We start from the raw sequence: 25,336 nt of genomic DNA, 5'->3' as shown, positions 1-25,336 counted from the left end.
TTTTTCAAGTTTAACCTTATAAGAGTTGTTTGACTTGATGCGGAAATGTTTTACACGCACAATTTCAGTCTGGTGACACATGACAAGCATTTTTAAATATGTGAAGATGGCAAAGCTTAAAGGTTAATACAAATATTGCCGCCACTGTTCGGTTCGGGTTTAATTTTTTTGTTTTTATTTTTTGACAATGTAAAGAGACCGCCTTGCGCTAAGTTCTATAATAGTCAAATTTGAAAGGTTAATTGTTTTCTTTTTAACATTTTTAATAGGAGAGTTATTAGTTTCGTGTGAATAATACGAATTTTTTGGTTTTAATTGTGTAAGGAATCAGGTAGGTAATATAGAAGAATTTAATTTGGCTATTTTTTTCATAAACGACATTTTTATTTAAATTAAGTGACCTCGAGTTCATCAGAATTATAATTTTATTATAACGAATATCTGTGTAATTTGATCAAGTTTTGGAGAACTTTTGCGTTTTACTTTTAAACGACTCGAGAGTTGGTAAACACATTCTCTTCTATATTCTAATTATGTTTTTTATTTAACATAAAAATATTTGCAGTCCTTTGATTTTTGTGTTTATAGGGTTTTATCTTGTGTTCTAGTTTGTTTTGAAAGCTTAAATATTATACAATTAATGTGCACAAAAGAACGTAGGGAACCTTTTGAAATAACACTGGTTAACAAAATTAAACTTTTTTTTTGTTGCAGAAACAAAAATATACTTTTCTGAAGGTTTTTGGTGTGCTGAACTCGAATCTGAAGTCAAAAAAAATGAATCAGCTCCCGTTTTTGAAATATTACCGTTAGAGTATGCAGAACTTCGGACCTTATTCTTTTATATAAGGAAAATTGTTTGAGCATATTTAGTAACGGTTTTTATAAGAACTATTTATCACCTTTTTAAATCTGTTTAAATCTTTCCGATATCTTTTTTACTGCCAGAGATATCCTCAGTTGTTTGGTATTTTTATAAATTTTATAACGTTATTATCTCCTTTATGATATATGAAGAAAAACCCACTTACTTCATTTTAAGATATCTCGGGCAGTACAAAAGATATTGAAAAGATTTAAACAGGTATCGAAAGATGGAAAACAGTTCTTATAGAAACCGTTACTAAATATTCTCAAACAATTTTCCTTATACAAAAAAATAAGGTCCGAAGAAATCAAAAAAACGTTTTTTTGCATTTTCTAACGGTAATATCTCAAAAACGGGAGCTGATTAGTTGTTTCTGACTTCATATTCGAGTTCAACACACTGAAAACCTTAAGAAAAGTATATTTTTGTTTCGGCAACAAAACCCTTGTAAACCAGTGTAATCAATTAGTTTAGCTTTGTACATTGTGTGCAAATGACGCACCTTTCATATTGTTAATTTTTAAGAAAAAAAAATTGCTTATAGATATCATGTCAAGCTTTTTACATGTTTACCTAAAAATTTTAAAAGTCAAATAATACCATTAGTACATCAATCAGAATCAACAATTTTTGAAAATCGAAATTTTACATTTTTTTTTTTTTTTTTTTCGAAACAATTATTAGAAACCAATTTTATTTGTATGCTTTGGAGATTAAAGAATCTAATCTGTTTGTATGTCAGCCACATTTTATTTCCACGGAATTAAAAACCAATTTGGTTTGGTTCACCAACATAGTTAAATGCCTGACGTCATTACTTAGGTATGATTTGTTTGTTTAAAACACAATAAAAAGTTAATCGACAGTGAAAAGGGAAACAAAATTTTAAAGAAATTTAGCATACCTACATAAAATTTTTTTTTTTTAATCTCCGACGTCAAATATGATTGAAGAACATTTGAGTTAGTAATTAAAAATATTAAATTGTTACTTTTTTCATAATTTCTATTTTGCATATTTTTTTTATATCAAGAAGGTATCTATTTTTACCAGTTTTTGTTTTATCAAATTCTGTCTAGTCAAATAAAGATAAGAAATTTACTATACCATGGTCACAAATATTAATTAATTTTAACGATTCGTATCGACAAAGAATTGCACCCTCTATAGCAAGTCCAAAGTCTCCCTAAAATTCCCCTATTTTTTTTAAACGCTCTCAAATGTGAAAAGCTGAAAAATGAATTTATGTTGTGTGTTAGAGTTATATACCTAGGTACTCAGGTAAATATAATCCTTTACCTAGGCCGTAAAAAGCTATGTTAAAAGAAAAAGGAACAATATTTTTGCAAATGAAATGATGCAAGTTTATTGTAGGTACTTACATTATGAAAAAGAAAAGCGATTTTAATCTTCAAGACCCTGAGGCTTTTGACTAATATTCTTGTCTTAAAAACTGATTCTTTGGTGAAAATTGTAAAATGGGAATATAGTCAGAAGACTACAGAAAGAATGTTAATGGAAAGTTTAAAACATTTTATAGAAAAATACCAAAACTTTACCAAAGCTGAAATTTTAGTTGGGCAGTAATATAATTTTTAACTAACTAAATGGTAATTCTAAGCAAGTTAACTACACTTTGAATTAAATGCGAAATCCACGATTTATCACTTAAAATATGCCTTTTTTAGGGCACCGAAAGCAGCTTCAATCGATTTTCTTACGTCCCCAAGTTAAGATATTGTGATGTTAAAAGACAGCTTAACCAAAAGTAGTTTTAATTATATATTTAATATATAATTTAATATACTAATTGTATTTATCGCTTATAAGAATCACGCTTATAAGGAAACATCGCTTAAAAGAAACTCGAACAAAAGCACCGTGTACTTTACCATATATTTTAATGTTGAATTATGTGTTTATAAGAAACACATTTATAAGAAAAACACTGATAAAAAAAAACATTTTTTAAACTACGAACTTTCTTGCACACACATAAAGTTAGTTGGATTTAAGAAACTTTCAAAAAAATTACGAAACTAAAAAAACATGAACCCTTAAGAAAAATTCAAAGCAACCTCTGCAAATGTCATTTGAGTTTGACATTATTTGAAGAGAATTTCATTTCAGTGTTGAATTTGTTATTTGTTGTGTTTGTGTTCTTTATATACCTGCTGTGTTTACCTTTGCTTAAAATGTTGTTCAGAAAAGTACTTTTTTAGTGCATCTGAATCCATTCAAAGACATTTTTTCTATTGAAGAAATGGAGTTGAATACAACCAGAACTACTTAGCAGTAGATACTTCAGGCCAAAGGAACACAGCTAATATTTCACTTAAAACTAAATTGATACATAATCCTTGAATAAATTAAATCGGGAAAAAATAGAAAAGAAATCTGTGAAAAATATAAAATAGCTACATTATATGTAGTTATATAATTGGATTGAATATTTAGGCGAGGATAAGTTTGTGGTAGGTACTACTGGGTAGGAAGATTTGTATAAGAAACTTGTTTCTTATATCCGTTCTAAGAATATAAGAAACACTCGGTTATAAGAAACAAATATTGTGCAATTTTTGAGTTTATTATAAGCGTTATGTCTTATGTACTGTAACAAAAATATTAGCTGTTGAAGCTGATAAATAACTTTTTTAGTGAATAGTACACAAGTCAGGAATAAAAAATGAAGTAATTCTGTCACACGCGATTACAATGGAAATACCTTTAGTCAAAGACTGAATCCTTGTACTGTAAAATAATGATTGAAATAAAAATACTAAAAATTGGGTTTATTTGGAATTTAAAAATACGGTCACCGTTACTATAAGCTATTAGCCCTGTTCCATTGGAGGTGGTAGTTTACTCGTGAGTAGAAATCTAGTACAACAACTACACATTCCTATCTCTTCGAGTAGAAGATCATGTGTTAATTCTAGTACTAGATCTACTCATGAGTAAACTACCACCTCCAATGGAACGGGGCTATTATAGAGCAAGTTTAGCATTCGTAAAATAATCGAACTTGAGATAACAATCAGACATGACATTACGATGATGGAGAATGCTATAAAACTGAGTTCGGCAATTATGTCTGTTTATATGTACCTCGAGCTACAGTCGCTATTTTTTTAAACTTGTTAGTACACAGTTTTAAGTGATTCCACAGAGGGCAAAGTGAAATTTCTTTTTAAATAGCATAAGTACCAACTTTTTTTTTCGATAAATGTAAGAAAACTTTTATATACAGTGGCGAAAAAAAAATAGCACATGTACTCTAAAATTTGAATGTTTTTTGCACTTTCTTAACTTCATAGAGCTGTTTTATTAATGAAATGAAGAAGTAAGAACAGACATATTTGATTTATTAAAAAAGGAAATTAAGTATATTGAATTATTAAACAAAAAAAAAAAAAACAATAAAATTATCAAGTAATACAATTATTCAAGTTTTCTAGGACAAAATAAATAGCACACTTCATAAAAAAACAAAATAACATAAATAACAAAATTAACAGAAAATAACCAGTATTTGGTTCGGTAACCCTTATTGTTAATCAAAGCATAACTCCGGCGGTTAATAGATGAAGCAAGAGGTACTGAGTACCAAGCTCGTCGAAATTCCTGCCAAAGTTTTAATTACCTAAATTTTAAGTATCAGATATTAATCGCTTTTTTCACGTGACTCTACTCTACAAGTTCACAATAGGATTCAGATCTAGGGTTGGACCTGGCAATTCCATAATACCGATTATTTTGGGCGTATAGCTATTGTTTCACAGACTTAGTCGTATGTTTAGGATTGTTATCCTGTTGAAATGTTTACTTTAAAGGACATTTCCTCCTCAGTATACGGTAGCATAGTTTCCCTTGGGATTTCCTTGTATTTAAGGTGGTCCATAATACCCTCTATAAAAAACATCCCAAAACAAGAATACTAGCCCCACCACCACCATGCTTAACATTCTTTATGTTATACTTCGGGACCCAGTGTTGCCAGAGCCGGCTATTTATCGCCAAACAGGCTACTTGAACTTTTAAGGGGGGAAATCCCTCTGGACAACGGGTTTTTTCAAGAATTTTTTTTGGAAAACTGAAAGCATTAATTAAAATTTGGAAAAATACATGATATTATTGACATCATGAATTGTTAGAACAATTTTTTTGAAGTAATAAAAAAACAAAAGGGCGGCTTTACAGCTGTTTAAAGTTGATGCCTTGCGTTTGCGCCGTGCAATTTACAGGTCCACTAAATTATTTATAATCAAAAGAGAATTTTTTTCCATTAAAATATATTTATACGCATTGCATGAACCTAAATTTAGCAAAAAAAAGTGTAAACTAAAAATTAGAGACCAAAAAAAAACAAAAAAACACAATGTTTTTTTATAAACAAATTGTTAAAAAAAATATTTATTGTGAAAATTGAATTGAAATTTTAGGTTCATGCAATGACCAATGAGTTAACGAGTAATTTGCACACTCGATAGCTTCATTACTTTTTGAGTTACGTTGCACGGCGCGGAAAAGAACGTGTTTCGAGAAAAATTCGTTTAAAGTTTTCTTTTTTGTACTGTGGTAGGCTCGGAACGCATGGGTTTCAGGACTATCTAGTGACTTTTAAGGTTTCATTTAAGGCTTAGACCACTAAAATAGTTTCTTCGGTTGATAAATCATTTTTTTAGGCAAAAAATTAATAATGCAAAATTAAAAAAATTCCAGAGGGTTTTCCCCCCTTAACTCGCTCTTTAAAATTATGATTCGGCGATTTTAGGCTCCTTTAAAATCAAAGCATTTTACAGCAAAAATTCACTACAAATGTGAACAGACACAACCAATTTCCATACATTTTTCATTTGATTTTCATTTCATTCAATTTTACGCCCGTAAATGAAAAAAATAATTATAATTGAAGTCTGGTAAGCAAAAGTTACCTATTTGAAAATTAAAAAAAAAAAATTTATTTATTTACTTCGTCCATAAGTACATACATAATAACTACTTTCTTAGACATAGATAAAAAAAAAATATACCTATAAAATTATAATAATTTTTTCTCTAAATCAATCAATCGATAACAATTATATTCATTATTTGTTTTTTGAATACTTCTTTTGTAGAATCAAGTTCGATTACATTAGCATATTTGTTAAAAAACTGACAAGCTTTAGTAATCGGTTCATTTAATCCGTAATTTGTCGAATGTTGTAGGATGAAGAAAAATTGATTAGCCCTGTCTAAGACAACGTCCAGGAGTACCTATGTCTTATAAATTGTTTTAATAAAGGAGCACAATTAATATGTATGACCGGTTATTGCATTTTGTGATGCTTTTTTGCTTATTCTGAGGTAAGCTCAGGGGGGGTTCCAGGATTCTTCCCAAAGAAGCAACAAAACTTAGGTTTTGAAAGTTCCAAACTCAAGGAAACAGCCTTTTTTTATCCTTACTTTCAATCGGTTTTATTTATTGTTCTTGTTTATTACTAATTTACATCGATATTTTGATCTCTATGTTTAACAAGTAATCTCATATAATTCGTGTCCCCGGCACACAATCCGGAAAGAAGTCTGGTCGGAACTCACTATGAGAACCTATGTCAAATGAGCTAAGGAACTCAAAAGAAAAGTCTTTGGAATCCTATGTCCCCACAATACGGAGAAAAGTCTGGTCGGAACTCGGCAGGAGAACCTATGTCCAACGAGAGACTCGATGGAATAGTCTGTGGGATCCTAATGGAAACCCGTATGTCCCCAGTACACGACCTGGAGAGGATGTGTCCAATGAGCTAAGGAACTCAAAAGAAAAGTCTATGGAATCCGAATGGAATCCTATGTCCCCACAATACATAAAGAAGTCTGGGCGGAACTCGGCAGGAGAACCTTTGTCCAACGAGAAGCTCGAAGGAGTAGTCTGTGGGAATCCCAATGATAACCCTTATGTCCCCAAAATATGGAGATAGTTCTGGTCGGAACTCACTAGGAGAACCTTTGTCCAACGAGAAGCTCGATGGAGTAGTCTTTGGGAATCCCAATGGAAACCCTTATGTCCCCAAAATGTGGAGATAGTTCCGGTATAATTTGTTAGTATAATAATAATTTCCTGTTCTAAATTCTATTTTAAACTACCTGTGTTGATTTCTGATTCCCTAATACAACTAGCTACTTAATTACTATTTAGGACCAAAAATTCAAGAAAATGACGATCAAGAAGAGCTGCCTCTAATTGCCAAGTCTTTTTCCGGGTCTACTTGGCTCTGTATCTATACACTAAATGAATAAGTACTTAGAAACAGAGAATCGCAAGATCGACGATTTTGTGATAATTTTTGCTTCCTCATATGATATCGGCGGATGAAACTTACTGTGAAGTGTAACACAGTTAAACGTTAAAATTTCATGAAAACTAAAATTAATTTTTTTATGTAGGATAATGACGATTGTCGCGTACGACAACTCGTACTGTCTTTGTTTTGTTTCTTTTGTTTTTGTAAGGAGACCAGACTACACAGCAGCATTCCAAAATCGGTCGAACTAAACTTACAAATAACGACTTAATTGTATAAGGACACTGAAATTCTTTAAAATTCCTGAACAAAAATCCGAGCATAGAGTTTCCTCTAGACATAATATAGTTTATATGCATTCTAAAATCTAGCTTGGAATCGAACATAAGTCCCAAATTTTTGTGATTGAAAACTCTTTGAAGAACGTTATCGGATATAAAGTAGTCAAAGAAAATCTCATGGCACAAAAATTTTTTGCGTTTTTTTGACCATTTTTGAAAGCGGACATTTTTGGCTCCAAGACTTTTCAAAATCGGCTCCTTGCCTCTAAAATATTCTGGCAACACTGCAACATTCATAATTACCGACCTACAAGTATTTCTTAGTGCTTTTTTCTTGTTTAATAATGTTTTTTTTTTATATTGAAGGTAAACTCGTTTTTATTTATGTGTAAAAATATATTTATAGAGTTTGGCAAACTTCCTAGCGTATTTTACGACAAAAATGCGACTTTTTCCATTTATTAAGTCTTGCTACCTTTTTGAACTCAAGGTGAGTTTTTTTTTAGCTACCTGGCTTTAAAAAATCTGCAACGATAACGCCGGTAGCCTGGCATGGACTTAAACATGCATTCAGAGAAAGGACCTTTGGTAACTTTGAAGGAGAAACTAAAAGTCTTTAAATTTTATTACGTTTCTTCAAATATTTGTAAACTTTTAACTTTTACTTAGAATAAATTAAACTTATCAGATGAATCAATAAGTACTAATACCTACAACTTAAACTTTTATAAACTTACCTTTCATTCAAGCTTAAAAAAAAATCCTTAATTTCCAAACTTCAAACTTGGATGAGTAGAGTATTGATGATTTTTTTTTTTTTTCATAAAAAAAAAACTAACAAAAAAATTCACCCACTTCCAATAGTGTAAACAGTATTGTGTCACTCAAACTATTTGATTTTTAATTCTGCACCAATAACAACAACAAAAAAATAGGAGGTGGTTAAACAAACAAACAAAAAACGCAATAGTGTAACCGTTAACCAATTTCTTTTCGCATTTCTCTATTTTTATTTTTGCTTTTTTCTATACACACAAAATTTTGTGTACACTTTTTCACTTTTTTATTTTTGTAATATTTTTCTTCTACAATAACAACAAAAACAACAACAACACATTCATGATTTTATCCTTATTTTGTATTTTATTTTTTTTTTTTTTATTTATTTGTATCCGTCTTTTCTTTTTATTCCAACAACAATTTTCACTCGAGAGAAATTATACACAGAAAAGACGGAAGAGTGCAAAATTACACAACAGAGAAGAAAAGTTGAAGTAGAAGAAGGAGAAGCTGATGATGATGATGATGGGAAGGAAAACTTTGTTTTCATTTTTCTTTTTCAGCCACTGCCACACTCTGCCACCTTCTCTCTGCCACCACCAACATAAAAAAAAAAAACCAACAACTAACAACACCCACACATGGACAAATGCAAAGCACAAAATCTACTCCACCAACAAAAATAAAGGATGGGGAATTTAGAGGATTTCAGGATGAAATCCTTGATTTTGCAAACACAAGGATTTTTTTTTTCACGTCACATACGTTTCACTGCGTAGATAATTTTTTCAGATTTTTTTTTCCTTCCTCAAGTCATGTTTTATTTTTTTATTGTTCTTTGATCATTGTGAATGAACAACAAAACTATTATTGGAAACTATGTCAGTAGAAACGAAAAAAGAATCAAAACAAACGATGTTAAGAACTACCTTCATCATCAAGTTGACCGGTTTTTTTTTCCGATTCTTTTTTTTTTGTTAATTTAACTTGGTAAAGAATACCACACAAGTAAAAAAGATACAAAGAGAAAAAATTTAAAAAAAAAAAGGGATAAGATTGAGATCCTTATCAAAAAAGGACGAAAAAAGAATGTAAAAATCATAAGATGATGATAAAAAGGAGCAGGGACAATGTGTAGGGATTCTTTTTTACTCCTACACGATGGATAGAAGCTATGGTTTAGCCCGGCACAGTGACGACGACAACGACAACACTCAACTCGATGGTGTATCTGTCTATATATGAGTGTACAGAGAAATTACATCACTTTACAAGGAAACCAAAACTCAACCCATCGCAAAAAAAGGAAGAATGAAAAATAAGAAAAAAAAAGCATAATTTTAGTATACATTAAGTATGTGTATGTGTATTTGGTTGCTCCTTTTTGGCCTACATTTCGTCGGAACTCAAAAAAAAAAAAAAAAGTGTGAACTTTTGACACTTTTTTTCTGTTTGTGTAGAAAGAATTTAAACTTTCATCAGCGATTGAATCAAATTTCAATCAATTATTTGATTAAATCGAAGAAATTTTACAGTTTTTTACTGATTTCAAATTACAAGCACTTTTTTCTTCAATATTAATTGAAAAAAGTGCAACCGTCCGCGAAAAGACCGAACGATCTAACATATAAAACTCAACTGCTGCTGAAATGGTTGAGAATTTTTTTATTAAAAACTCACTCAAGGCAAATTCAGGTAGAAAAAAAAGAGCTTTTTCCTCTATACACAAATAAGCAAAGCTTAGACGAATGAAGAAGTAAAAGAAAAGCGGTAGAGATAGAGAAATATATTCTTTATAAAAGCTTTTTTAGAAATTGATTTGACATTTTTTTTGTGTTTTGTGATAATCTTAAAAGTGTGTAAGATGAGTGAAAAAATTTAAGAACTTGCGCAGAAATGCAAATTTTATATCTATCCATGCTTTCTCAGAGTTTTAGATTATAGTTGTTGTGTTTTTTATAGTCTTTATGCTGATTTTCATTTCTTCTTTGTTGTTTTTTATTTATTGTTTTTGTTTACACCGGCCACAGTGCCTGTGAGCGGTGCTTGCCAATAAATGAGTGATTTAGTTTTTTGTTTACGTTCGCCACGTGAGCGAAAGCTTTTTATTTGGTATATTTTTTGTTTTGATGAATTTTGGAATTTGACTCAATTTGATTTTGTCGGTTGTACTGTAGGTAACTGTGTAGCCAGGGTTGGCTGAGATTATAAGTACTTTAATAAAAAAAAAAAAATAAAATATAATATTGATTACACTGGTTTACAAGGGTTTTGTTGTCAAAACAAAAAAATTACTTTTCTGAAGGTTTTCGGTGTAAAAAAAAATTAATCAGCTCCCGTTTTTGAAATATTACCGTTAGAAAATGCTGTACTTCAGACCTTATTTTTTATATAAGGACATTTTTTTGAGCATATTTGGTAACGGTTTCCACAAGAACTATTTTCTTTCAAAACCTGTTTAAATCTTCTCAATATCTTTATTATTGCGCGAGATATCTTAAAATGAAGTAAATGGGTTTGGCTTCATATATAAATAAAATGCACGACTGGGTCGGACGAACTTGCTCTTAGAGTTAAAGTTGCTTAAATTTTTAAGACTTTTTATATAAAAAATTTGGAAAAAAAATAAAATTCGTTTTTTAAAAAAATAAAATAAAATCTGAAATCAAATTGCCCTCCAAAACAAGTATGCAGACAAGTAAAAAAAAAAATTTTCAAAATCGTTAGAGCCGTTTTTTTTTAAACTAATTTTTTATAAATAATTTTTTGGAAAAAAAGTTTTAAAATAAAATTGGTAGAAAAATTGGTTGAAAAAAAATTTTCAAAATCGTTAGAGCCGTTTTTTTTTAAACTAATTTTTAATAAATAATTTTTTGGAAAAAAAGTTTAAAAATAAAATTGGTATGCCATTTTGTAGAAATCACTAATCAACATCTAAAAACAAAATTTCAAAAAATTTCAATCTCCCGTTTTCGAAAATTTTTTCAAAAATCCAAAAATTATTTTTTTGGAAATTTTATTTTTAGTTTATATTTAAATTACATAAATGCTTCTTCACAAAAAATTTCGTTAAAATCGAATAAGCAGTTTCGGAGATAATCGGATTTGAAAAAAAAATGGTTCTATGGTATGTACCGTTAATAATGATTTTCAAACAAATTTTTTTTCATTAAAAGACCCTAACACTTCAATTTTTTAAATAAAATCGTTATAGCCATTTTTGAGATATTTCAATTTTAATAAAATCGGTATATGACAAGTACCGTTATTTTTGGTCCAAAAAAAATAATTCCAAAAACCCCTCTGGAGAGTCGCCAAATAACGCTACATACCAAGTTTGACATTAATCGGTCCATCCGTTTAGGCTGTAGCTCCTTGTACAGACAGACAGACTGACAGGCTGACAGACTGACAGACGGACTTTCGGGACCCACTTTTTTGGCATTGTCTATCATCGTAATGTCATCTAAAAATGTTATCTTAACCTTTTTTTTTCGAATACATAACTTATATATAGTAGGTACCTATATCGCAAGTAAAAATGCCAAACAACTGAGGATATCTCGGGCAGTAAAAAAGACATCGAAAAGATTTAAACGGGCCTTGAAAGAAAATAGTGCTTATAGAAACCGTTACCAAATATGCTCAAAAAAATGTCCTTATATAAAAAAATAAGGTCTGAAGTACAGCATTTTCTAACGGTAATATTTCAAAACGGGAGCTTATTAATTTTTTTTTTACTTCGGATTCAAGCTCAGCACACCGAAAACCTTAAATAAAGTTTATTTTTGTTTCGGCAACAAAAAAAAAGTTGAATTTTGTTAACCAGTGTTATTCGTCTTGCTGAAATTTTAGAATGTCTATATTTAATCGTTGTATCGCATCGCCTTCCTTAGTTCAATAAAATGCTTTTTTATATAATTTTGAACCAATATATTTCGAGGTACATAATTCCTAATCTTCACTTCAGGGTCTAAATAAAATTTACATGGATAAAGCATTTTTATAAAATACCTAACAACATTAAAAAAAAATACAAAAATTTCCTATCCTTTTGAAATAATATTGGTTTAAATTTATATTTTTTTGAACTAAGGAAGGCGATACAAAGATTAAATAAAAGCTTAAAATACTTTGCCTAATCAGAGAAGCTGAAAAAAATTTAATTCATTTGCCAATAAAATTCCCTATTGTGACTTTAAAAAAAAAAAATGGTGAGATTTTATGAAATAAAATTTTTTAATGAACTATAAGGAAAATAAGATCAAAAAATAGTGAAGTATCGAAGTAAAAGACGCCTCATTAAGGACGCGTTTTTATGAAATATAAAGTCCTCATAAAATATAAAGTCTTGAAGGACATAATGACTTTCCTAAGTGAAAAGTCCGCATGAGGAAAAGCCTATATGAAATTTTGTGAAAAGTCACAAGAGTGTCAGCACTTGTATGATATATGTTAAGCTTTCCCACAAAAAATCTGTACATTTGTATTATAATTGTTTGGATACCATCCATAAAAGTTTTTTTCATTCCTGTATTTTATATTCATTATAATAATACGTATTGAGTCAAATTCAGTCAGTTTGAGTTGAATTGAGATAAACTTAAAAAAACAAAGCAGCTGTTTCAACGGAAAGAATTGAGTTGAGGTGGTTTTCATCAGGGATGGTTATTTTGTAAATTATGTTTATATTTGCTTTTGTTAAAGGTTAAATAATATTTTTTTTTTAAACAAAGTATGGTAACAGTATAGTATAGCAGTATCGCATATAAAATACCGAACTTTACTTAACAGAGTATGCATCTAGGTACCTATATTAAAAGATAAAAAGGTACCTAATTGTTACCGAGGATTTTTGTTAAATAATCTTAGTATTTTTTTATTAATAAAATAGGTATTTTATTCTTAAAAAAAATTTAAATACATATTTATGTGTTTGTTTTGACCTCTCACAAATCTATTCGTTTTGCCCAGTGCAAGACTATGTGCAAGCTCTGAAACTAAAGTGAGTTATGAGACAGCCCTCCGTTCATATATGAATTGTTCAAAACTTATTGTTTCCTTTCTATAAATTATTCATGCATAATTTATTTTCAACCACCACCCATTTCATATGAAACTAAAAGAATTTTTGGTCTAAAAATGTAATTCAAAATACTAAAGGAATGAAACCTATTAATGTAGAAGCTGTAGGGTTCACATCTGTAGTAATCATCAAAAAAATCCTCCCCAAATTTCTTTTTTTTTTTTTCCTTTACAAATCTAAAATGCTTCGAGTAAGCAAGTGTAAATGGTTAAATGCATTCCCACTTTTGCTGTTGTGTAACGAAATCCACCAGGATATAACACTATTGTTTGAAAATCTAATGTCTAAGAATCTAAGCCACCACTTATTCTTTGGCACGCTTCTTAGTCCTTGGGGGGTAAATTCAGATACACCACTATAATACCGTACCGTTAAAAATCACCCTTATTTAATTTTTGTTTATATACGTATAATTCCTTTACTTTAAGGAAGGGGTTCATATGTAAGGGTGTTTTAAGAGCACTATACAAATGTCAAAAAATTTAGAAAACAAAAAATTGTAAAAAAAAAAGTCCTTTTTCATCATAAATGCAATCTATGTCGTCAGTAAACTTTTTGCCTTTGTTTTTTTTTCCTTTTATTGTTTTAATTTATTAAAACATCATTATTCCCATAAATTTAATTTATTCTCTTTAAAACGACCATCAGAGAGATATAATAAATGTCAACAACAAGCAAAAGGTTTTGCTTTTATTAAATCGAAAGGATTAACCTACTCTGATGAATGGTGTTGGTTGGTCATTTTGCATTCACTTTTCGCATAAGAATATTCATCATGACGACAACAGAATGGAGGAATTATGTAAAATAATATTCAAAATGAATTTTAAATTTTAATTAAGAATCCAATTCCTCAGACTTTTTTTTGAGGGGGATTCATATCATAACATACCTACCTTTTCGAGCATATTAACAGTCGTGTGTTTCATATGTCATTCCATTTATCATCAGACAGACTCCAACAAGGAGGAAGTAAGGTAGGTATTACAATTATTATTTAAGAATGAATCAACGAAATTCTGCAATAAAAAAGCTTATCTAATATTTATGAGGAAAATACTCCTATAAAGGGGTGCCGTGAAATAACGCCGAGCGAAATAACGCCGAATCCCAAAATTCGGCGTTATTTCACTTTACAAAAGCGAAATAACGCCGAATTTCAACATTCGGCCTTATTGCACTTTGTCAAAGTGAAATAACGCCGAGTCCCAACTGAGAAATAAGGCCGAATGTTAGAAAAGTCAGCATAAGAGCAAACGCAAGTTAACGGGTATGTTACCCTTTTTCTTATTTTCAAAGGCATATAAGGCCCAAATTTATTTGGGCACAATGGCTCCCATACCAATTTGGGACTTATGTCCATCCCATCGAGGTATAGGTTCCAAAAAAGTTTTGGCTCTTATATGCCTCTTAATGTCTTAATTATTCATTAACCTAGATAAGTTTCAAGATGTGATACAAATGTGGCTCAGGGACATAAGACCCAAGGACATAACGCCCACTCTTTATTTTTGGGAGTTATGTTCCACTTGAGTGGGACGACATTTAATTTAAGAATTATATCTCACTTGAGTGAGACATTAGCCCAACATATTTTTTATTTAGCTGGGACATAAGCCCCACACTTTTCGAAATATAAAATAATAATGTAGAATAACTTTTGTTCTATTTTATTCGCGTTTTGTTTCAGATTCTTTAAATGAAAAAAAAACTTTGAATACAACCAACCTCGCATGATAAGCGCGGGTCATTTGGAAAATTATCTCGCAAATAAGGCGGTCATCACAATACAAAGATAAGAAACGAATAAATCCCACCTGTTTTAATTGGTGGAAGGCAAAGCGGAAAAAAATTTGCTTACATGAGAATCTATTACATTTTCGGAACCCAAACGCGAAGCGGAAAAAAATTTTGCCCACGGGAGAATCAATTTTGAGGTGTGAAAATAAAAATTCGCGCGAATTTTTATTTTCACACCTCAAAATTGATTCTCCCGTGGGCAAAATTTTTTTCCGCTTCGCGTTTGGGTTCCGAAAATGTAATAGATTCTCATGTAAGCAAATTTTTTTCCGCTTCGCGTTTGCTAAGTTATAACACAAACATATCTTTGTTGTTTGGTATACACATAAAAACAATAATAATACCCAGGACTTAGGCGTATAAACAGTGAAGTATGTTTGTAGGCTGGGGACATACTGTCCTGCTTTGGATACACTATTGGATAGGCGTATGTGCCAATAGGGTGGGACATAAGTGTAAAATCGAATTTTGTAACTATCCCAAATCCAGTTGGGAAATAATTTTATAATTTGTGAATTCTTCGTTAGTGAGACATAATGTCCATCTTTTATTTGTGGGTCTTATGTCGAACCTGAGTTTGACAATTAATTTGGAACTTATGTCTCACTCAATTGGGACTTAAGTCCACAAATATAAAGTGGCTGTTATTTCCATGGGCCTTATGTCCCTTTGCCAAGAATATGCCATTTCAATACCAAACTGACTACAGGTGGTTACATTGCAATTTTTCCTAAGCTCCACTTAGCAGGATTTGCCTCACTGAAAAAGTGAAATAATGCCGAATCGGCGTTATTTCACTTTGTCATTGTGAAATAAGGCCGAATGTTGAAATTCGGCCTTATTTCGCTTTTGAAAGTGAAATAACGCCGAATTTTGGAATTCGGCGTTATTTCGCTCGGCGTTATTTCACGGCACCCTATAAAGGTGATGTAAAAGAGAAAAAAATCTTCGGTTATAATATATTATCAATTCCATTTGGGAGGACTGAAGGAGGGTTGCATATCTATTTTTATGCTTTCATATCCGGTTATAGGTACTCTCATACTCCATTATATTTATTCATAAATTTCTACTACTATTTTTACATAGAAATGAAAAAAAAAAATCTATGCAACTTCTGTTTATGCGATGGCACGTGTCCAAAATACCTACCCTTCAAAAGAATTTCTTCAATTTTTTCATATAGATAAAGTCAAAAAGGTGCGGTAGTGTAGTCTGGTAGCTATATATGAATCTAATCTGGATAAGGGATTCATGCATTGACTGTTTGTGGCATTGAAATTTTATTTTATGTTTGAGTATTCGAACATTGATTTGATTAAAGGACGATAGCATCAAGATTTTAGGTTTTCTTTAATTCAAATTTTGTTTTTAAAAAATGGTTTCTTTTAAGTTTTGAAATTTAACATCCTCGACATAGTGAATGACATGCTATCTAGATAACTGGGAGCTTCCCTGAATTTTTTAAGAGACGATTTTTTTATAAACACTTCCTAGTTTTCGAAAAAAGGATTTTTAAAAATTTGTTATTGTTTTTTTTTAAATTAAAAAATATAAAGTAATAGGTATTTAATAATTTTAAAAAATCGTTTAAATCGATTCAGAGACAAAGATAAAGTAGAAAGATAATTTTGTAGGCATTGTTTAGAAAAACTAATTTATTACTTTTTAAAAACTAATAAATACCTAATGAAAAATTGTTTTTTTTGAAATAAGAATGCAAACAAAATCATCAAACACCGTTATTTGTGATTTAAAATTACGCTTTATGTGATGGCAACATCAAGAAAGTACAAAAAACAAAAAGAATAATAGAACAAAGAAAAATGGACGCTTTTGAATGGGTTGCGTCCCGTCTGGGTTCAAAAAACATATATTTTTAAATAAAAAAAAAAAATATTTAAGTATTAAAAACAAAATAAACAAAGTTTGCACAAAGAAAAAATTAAACCACCTTAAAAAATGATAATGACCCCATCATGATCCCATCTTCTTAAAACAGTAAGATTTCTTTTTAAAATAAATGGAATCCGCTCAAACTCTTTTAAATTTAAAGTGAACCTCATTTTATTTTAAAAAGAATTTTCGTTGAAACAACTAAAACAAATTTAAATTTTTTTTTAGACTTCAGCCTTAGTTGCAGGTTATCATACTAAAAAGATAAAATGATTTTCTTCTTCAATTAAGTGCATTTTTTTAAGTTAAGTACAAGAAGTTAGAAAAAGATTTGCATGCTAAGTTTTTCTCATTTAAATTTTGTTGGCGATTCGAAAACTGGTTAAGGGCTATGTGAAGTTGGCACCCCCAAATGCTAATTTTTTTTTTTTTTCTTTAAACGTGCCTGGTTCGATTGCCCAAGATTATCCCAGGATAGCCAAAGATTTTTCTTCGCTAGCCCACTCTTAGTTCTAAAATTAACGGATTTTTTTTTTCTATTTCACCTCAAAAATCACAAAAAATAACATTTTTTTTATTCAGTGTAAAAATTGTTGGTTTTTCACTGCGGTTCATTTAACCAAAGTTAGCCCAGGATCGCCCAATTTTTTTTTTTCTTTACTTCCACTATTTTTTTCAAAACATAAAACAAAGCTTTATTTTTCATATCAGAAACCGAAAAAATTGTGATTTTTTTTGTGAAAAAATCGTTTGTGTTTAAAACCGTGGTTTGTTTGACTAAAGTTAGCACAGGATAGCTCAACTTTTATTTTCGCTTAGTTTAAAAATTTATAGAAGCATTAGTTTTTATTCACCTCACAAAAAAAAATTAAAAATAGTACGCATACACCACAGTGACCTTTTTAAATTATAATTTAGAAAAAGTAAATCCACTGGTGTGGACATTGCGCCTCAAAAGTTATTTATTTGACTTAGAATTCTAACTTGATTGAATGCTGTCCATATAACATTCCAGTAAAAGAAGCTCAAGTTGATTTGTTTCATTTCACCTTAAAAACCACAAAAAAACAAATATTTTTCAAGTGTAAAAATCATTGCATTTTTTGGTTTGCTATATAAGCACCTAAAAAAGTTACATGATTAGTAAAATCTATCCAAACAATTTTCAAAAGTTAATAACAAATATAAAATGGTTTGTAATGTGATTTCTTTTTCAGTACAAACTAGAACTTTTTTTGAACTTTCTCAACTAACCTTGGTAGGTAATTCCAAAAAAATTAAATTAAAATTAATTAAAAAATTATGACAAAAAAAACTTTTTTCAAATAACCAACCTTTTTTTAAAATCCAAATTGTTGGTTAATTGAAAAAAAAGTGTAAAGAGGATAATTTTTACATTAAAAAAAAAAAAAAACAAATTTTGATTTTTAAGAGTTTGAATTTTTATGTAGCTCAAGCTGAAAATTTAAAACGTTTTAAAAGAAAACCAAACAATTTATAGAGAAAAAAGCATTCCATTTTTATTCAATGTATTTATAGCACAAATATATTTTTTTTTTTTTGTTCATATCGTTTTATACTTGCAGAGAAGATGGTGGTAGATTTTTTTATAAATCTCTCATCGTTATCCTTATGTATTTAATATTAAACCTATAACTTTAATATTCTTAACAAATTATGATCTTTTTATTTTATTTTATTTTTTATGATAATAATAGTATTTTTTGTTTTTGTATTAATGTAAAACTTATATTTAAAGCTTGAAATTCTCGATAAATCAAAAAGATATAAGATAGCACAGCAAAATATATATGTTTTTTGTTTTTTTTTTTTTTTTTTTTGTGAGAAATATGTATGTATGTTATGATTTTTTATATATTCTGCCGTATATATAATATGTTATAATAATATAATTATTAGCATTCATTTTCATATAAGAGTATACACGCCCATCAAAAATATTTTGATTATTATTTTTTTTTCAAGAGAATAGGTATATAATATGTTTTTTTTTATGCATTTCATATGAGAAATTCAAATAGTTGTTGTTATTGTTTTGTAAGCAAATAAATATATATTTTGTTTACTATTCTTGTTTTTAAATATAATATTTTTTTTTTTTTATTAAAATCAGTAAGCTTAGCATTTATTGTTAACATTTAGGGTTCATTTTAGGTTGATTTTAGGGTGAATTCATATAGTACATTATTTGTATAATTTTGTTTTGATTCATATTTTTTTTTTTTTTTTTTTTTTATAGATATTAAGAATAAATATGGAATTTGAAGATTTAAATATCAGAAAGAAAAAAAATAAATAGAAAAAACATTTATTCATTTCATATAAAAAATTCGTAGACAAAAAAATCATTTCTTGATGAATTTTTAACTTTCGATAAAAATTCAATTAGATTAGCAATATAAGCACTTTAATGAAATGATGATTGTTAAAGTATGATCATAATTAGAGGTCGGACAGAACTTTTTCACCAATATCTTATTGAATTTTTTTGTTAATTTTTTTCAGAAAAAAATTGAATCTTTAAACCTCTACACAACTAGTTTTAGTTAAAATTTTAAAAAGTCAACAATGGTAAGCAAACTTACAATATTTTTTGTGTAGGTAGTTACTGTTTTCAGTTGAACAGAAACATCTTAAAAAAAAAAAATCTCTTTAGATAATGTTACCAACGGTGACAAAATTTGGTTTTAACCTATAATTTTTGAAAGGAGTGCTTGAAAATAACTTAGGTAAATGAAAGAGTGTTTTTAAAAAGGTTAAATAACCCAGTGAAAAAACCTAAGTAGTAAGATTATAAAAATTATAAAAAAAATTTCAACAGTTATAAGATTCAAGAATAGAACAAATCCTTTAAAATTCGACAAGTCTATTTTTAACACTTCTGGCAACTCTGATTATTTCATTAGGCAATTTCTTGACTGCTTGGCTTAAACACTCACAATAACATTTTGTCCAAAAAACTTAATTGAATAATTATATTTTTAATATCTTATAATAAAGCATTGTTTTTACATTTTTATGTTGCACAATAATAAAAAGTAGTAAAAAATAAACGAATTCTTATTTGTTTTTTTTTTTTTTTATTTTAAGTAATAGAAATGATTGAAAATCTTAATGAGCAAATTTATTATTTATTCAGCTTCAATTTGTTTTATCAATAAATTCGCAACAGAACTGCTTCAGAGAATATGTAGACAAAAACAAAAAATTAAAATTAAATTTATGTATAATTTAAGTTGACTTTGATAAAATTGTATTTGAGGCGTTATATTCAAAAATGGATTAATAACAAAAAAGCATTATTTTAATGTTCAAAGAAATAGCAATTAAACGTATTCTCATTTATTAAACAAAATTGTATGCAAGTAATTTTTTAATCCTCTAGAATTTTCAGTTTTCAGTGGAATAATAATGCTTCGATTGGCCTGCTTTTAAGTACTTACTAATCAAGATATTCTAGCTAGAGAAGTAAACAATTTCCAATTTGGTCTTCAAAGTCAAAAACGTATCTATTTTTTCCAGTTATGACCATGAATTTGTCTTATTTTCTTGTTAAAAGTAATGACACAATTATTGGAGATATTGCATTTCAATTGGTTAACAAGTTAATGCGTCTACGCTGCGTCTACCCAGTTTCGTGGAGAAGAAGGCAAATCCAAGACTTAATCGTCAGTGATAGTGAAATGCATGACTTGGACGCACGTACTTGCTCTAATGTACATATATACATTTGGGCGTTCGTTATTTTTGAATCAAGTTCCTAAGTGGAAAACTGTTTCTAAATAATAAAAAAAAAATCCCCTAATTTGTTCAGATTTTTATTTTGACGCTAGTAGAAGGAGAGCCAGCGACCTAAAGTTTGTTTGAGTCAAACACCGAAAACTAGAAGTCAAAATCTCTTTTACTTTTTGAAAAAAACTAAAAATATCGAAAACTGTGTTTTTTTGTTCGGGATCAGTATTCTCAGGGATTTTTTCTGAATTGTTTTTTGACTTTTGGCATTTTTTAGCACAGACCATTCCATTTAAAGGGAAAGAAAGTCTTAAGTAGGTACACTTTTGACGTGTCGGTGAAAAATTAGATGATTTTGTAATTTTCAGTTTTCTCAAAAAGTAAAAGAGATTTTGACTTCTAGCTTTCGGTGTTTGACTCAAAATATATAAGTGAAATAAGAATTGGAAAAAAAGTTAGTACTTAATTGGGTAGATTTTTTGGAATAAAAACTGTTTGAACTTTTTTTGAATTTTTTTTTTCAAAATTTGGTGTTTGAAATTTTTTGTTTCAAAAACTATTCATCAAAAAACATTTATATAAAAACCAGAAAGTAGTATAACTTTGTACCTTTAAAAAAAGGTATCGTTTAGTTTTGTAAGTGTTGCCGTTCTCTTTAAATATTTTTTTTTTTGATTTAAGGTCGAGTTCTTAATTTAAAATTTTTTCACATTCAAGTGCTTGGCAGACCGTTTTTGCCACGGCTGACGAGACTTTTTTTTTGCAGTAACATGCCTGGGAATGTCCTTAAACATATTTCATAGGGCTGAATACTAAGCAATTACCTGCAAACTTTAGGTCGCTGGCTCTTAGACTATAGATGGTGCCCCAAGAGGGTTAAAGTTTTTTCTCATTTAAAATAGGTATATGTTGACTTATTAGGCCCAAACAAGACATACATGTCCTGACTAAACCCCTAGTCCTAGAAAAATGGTTTATACCTTTTTGAAAAGGGTGTTTATTGTTTAATATAGAATAGAACCTCATCAAAAAATTTTACATTTAGGCTATATCTAAAAAAATGGCCTTATAAGAAATATACCTATTTCAAATGAGAAAAAAATTTAACCCTCTTGGGGCACCATCTAGCGACTCTAGCGTCAATATAAAAATCTGAAAAAATTATGGGATTTTTTTTTATTATTTAGAAACAGTTTTTCCACTTAGGAACTTGATTCCCGAAAAAAACCTAAATAACGAACGCCCTAATATACAAACATTGGCTTAGAATTATTATCAAACTTCTTATTTGAACAATCATAACAGAGTAATTTGAAATTAATCTAAAACAAAACAATAACATAAGTACAATTTTCTTTTCATATTGCGAAAATAGTAGTCCATGTTTTTAAAATTTTTAGAAAACTATTTTTTCAAAATCGTAAGAGCACCTGATTTCAACTTGCGCAAAAGGTGAAATGTAAAAATTAAAAAACAAAAATTCATAGCCCCATTAAAAAAAAAGATTCTTCATTTTTTTTTTTTTTTTTTTGTAAAAAGACCAAAAATGTGTTTTTCAAAAGAACGTATTTTTAATTTTGCGGTAACTAAAACACCTTTTTATAAAAATTTGGATTAAAATCAGTTGATTTATTTACGAGTAGGTTAGAAATGAAGAAAATGGGTCCATAAATATTTTGTTTACCTACTTTGAAAGTATAATTTTATTTGACACATTAAACACACAAAATAAAATGAAAATCGTTAGAGCCGTTTTTGAGAAAAGTCAGTTTTTCTATTTTGGTTAGGTATATGGCAGATGAATTTTGGTGCTAAAAATAAAATTTCAAAAACTCTTAACTATTTAGTTTGAGTTCATTAGTTTAGGCTCTGTTTCAAGAGCTGCTAGTTCAATTACAATGCACAAAAAATTTAAGTTTTTGTATGATGAATAAACCAAGCAATACTTTTCCAAAGGTTTTTAATGTGCTGAGCTCGAATTTGAATTCAGAAATATTCTATCAGCTCCCGTTTTTAAAATATTACCGCTAGAAAATGCAAAAACACCTGTTTCTGAAGTTATGCTGCAATGTGAGGGAATTTTTTTCAACACTCTTTTTGAAGGTTATATGTATAAGAATTGCTTTTCTTCTTTAAAAATCTGTTTAAATCTTTGCGATACCTTTTTTATATTCCGAGATATTTTAATTTGAAGTTAGTGCAGTTTGAAATAACGTTATTGATAAAATAAGCCAAAACACACGCTATTAAACTTAAGATATCCCGGATAATAAAACAGATATCGGAAAGATTTAAACAGATTTTCAAAGAAGAAAACAGTTCTTATAGAACCCGTTAGAAATTATGTTGAAAAAAGGTATCCCACAACATAGCATAACCTCAAAAACAGACAAAACACGTTTTTTTCTCAAATTCGAATATTCCGCAATATTTCAAGAACTAAGATTTATAGAATATTTCTGCACACCGAAAACTATTGCAAAAGTATAGTTTGGTTTATTCATAATAAAAATAGTCAAATTTTGTTGACCAGAGCTATCAGCCAAAAAACGTGTTTTTGCATTTTCTAATGGCAATATTTCAGCAACTAGAGCTGATAGAACATTTCTGAAACCGGATTCGAGTTCAGCACACCAAAAACCCTTGGAAAAGTATTGTATAGTTTATTCATCCAAAACCTTGTTGTGCAGTGTTATATTCAAACTTCGTTGTTAAGAGATTTTGGTTTTTAAGAGGTGAAATTGAAAAATAAATTTTAGCACCGATATTAAGGGGGGAAATCCCTCTGGAATTTTTTATTTTTGCATTATTTTTTTTTTTGCGTAATAAATTCATTTATCAACCGAAGAAACTATTTTCAGTGGTGTTAGCCTTAAATGAAGCCTCAAAAGTGCCTAGATAGTCCCGAAACCAATGCGCTCCGAACTTACTATAGTACGAAAACGAAAACTTTAAACGCATTTTTTTCGAAACTAGTTTTTTTTCGCGCCGTGCAATGTAACTCAAAAACTAATGAAGCTATCGACTTGAAATTTGAAGCAAATTACTCCTTAACTTATTGGCCACAACATGAACCTAAAAGTTGAATAAAATTTGTACAGTAAATATGTTTTTTAACTACTTCTTTGTAAAAAAAACATGTTTTTTTTCGTTTTTTTGATTTCTAATTTTTATTTTTCATTAAAAAAAAATAAATTTAGGTTCATGCAATGCGTATTAATATCATCTAACGGAAAAAAATTTCTTTTTTGATTTAATATGATTTCCTGGACCTGTGCATTGCACGGCGTAAACTAGAGGCGTCAACTTTGAAAGGCTCCAGAGCCGCCATTTTGTTATTTTTTCATTTCAAACAAAATTTTTTCAATACTTAATAATGTCAGTAATATCTTGTCTTTTTCCAAATTTCAATAAGTGCTTTCAGTTTTTCATAAAAAAATATTGAAAAAGGTGTCGTCCAGAGGTATTTCCCCCCTTAAGGGTTCTTCTCATACGGCCAAAATAGAAGAAGTTATTTTTCTGAAAACGTATTTAACGATTTTAATTTAATAAAAAATACATGGACTCTAGTAAACAAGGACCAACCTCTGATGTTAAAATAATATTTGTTGGATTTTTAAATTTAAAAAAAATTCTAAAACTCTTTTGTTATACAAGAAATTTTATGGTAGACTTCATTTTTTTTTAATTTAAAATACCTACGTACATAGTTATTATAATTTTCAGGTTTTAATTAAATTTTTAATAAAATTAAATTGAAAATATTCTGTTATGAACTTTTAAAAATCAAATTTTGATGGCAAAATTATTCTTTTATGATTTTTATTTTTTCTCATATATGTACATTTAGATTTTAAAAATTCTAATATAAAAAGTTTAAAAAATGTAAGCATATTAACTCTAAGAGCAGGTTCGAGTGACCTAGTGCATTTTGTTTTCAAGCCTTTTTTCAGCCTTTTAGTTATAGACGGTGGCAGAAGCGAAACGAAGAAAACAGCACTCTCTTTTGTATTCTAATTGAAATATATTTTTTAACCTTTCTCCACGGTGAACGGCGGCATTAAAGTTCAGTGATGGTTTATTAATGTTGTTTGATTTGAGAAATTTTTTTTTACATAAATTAAGGTTGCTTAAAGTTAAACAAATTTTAAGATTCCTTTATTGATATGACTGAATATCTTCGTATTGATTTAAATATGAGTATGAAAAATGCATTTCCTTAAAATTTGTCCATAGATTCATTGAAAAACTGCTGATAGAAACAAGAGTTCCTAAAATATTGAATACAAGAAAAATAACTTCAAAAGTTAACATTATCAAAGGGAGTACACTAGAGTTGCTCAACAAATCCTTTTGTTTTGAAATTTTTCGTTTTTTTCTCGTCCATATCTTAAAACAATATTTAAAAAAGTGTGCGTTCAGGAAAAAAGAAAACAAAAAAAAAAAAACAAAACAAAAATATATGAGAGAAGAGTATTATAGTAAGAAGAATCTAGATCAAGATATAATCTTTTTGTTCTAAGGTTACAAAAAAAAAAAAATTACACAATTTAGAAAAATACTTTTACTTTTTAAATTATCTCTCTTT

The 25,336-nt window shown here is 28.9% G+C and overlaps 1 protein-coding gene across 10 annotated transcripts in view; it reads right to left on the bottom strand.

The window, feature by feature from the left end:
• LOC129912272 (diacylglycerol lipase-alpha) overlaps positions 1–9,858 on the bottom strand; it is a 176,713-nt gene extending 166,855 nt beyond the window's left edge. For 4 of the 10 annotated variants that reach the window (XM_055990454.1, XM_055990456.1, XM_055990464.1 and 1 more), the window contains exon 1: positions 8,171–9,858. The gene's annotated coding sequence lies outside the window, so the exon portion shown is untranslated. The remainder of the gene's footprint in view (positions 1–8,170) is intronic. The other 6 variants (XM_055990455.1, XM_055990458.1, XM_055990461.1 and 3 more) reach the window with 6 other exon arrangements.
• Positions 9,859–25,336: the final 15,478 nt, after the last annotated feature.

The sequence above is a fragment of the Episyrphus balteatus genome, chromosome 2 (genome assembly GCF_945859705.1).
Source record: "Episyrphus balteatus chromosome 2, idEpiBalt1.1, whole genome shotgun sequence".
In the NCBI taxonomy this organism is placed as follows: domain Eukaryota; kingdom Metazoa; phylum Arthropoda; class Insecta; order Diptera; family Syrphidae; genus Episyrphus; species Episyrphus balteatus.
Note: the sequence above shows the minus strand (reverse complement) of the source record. Positions and strands in the feature narration are given on the sequence as shown.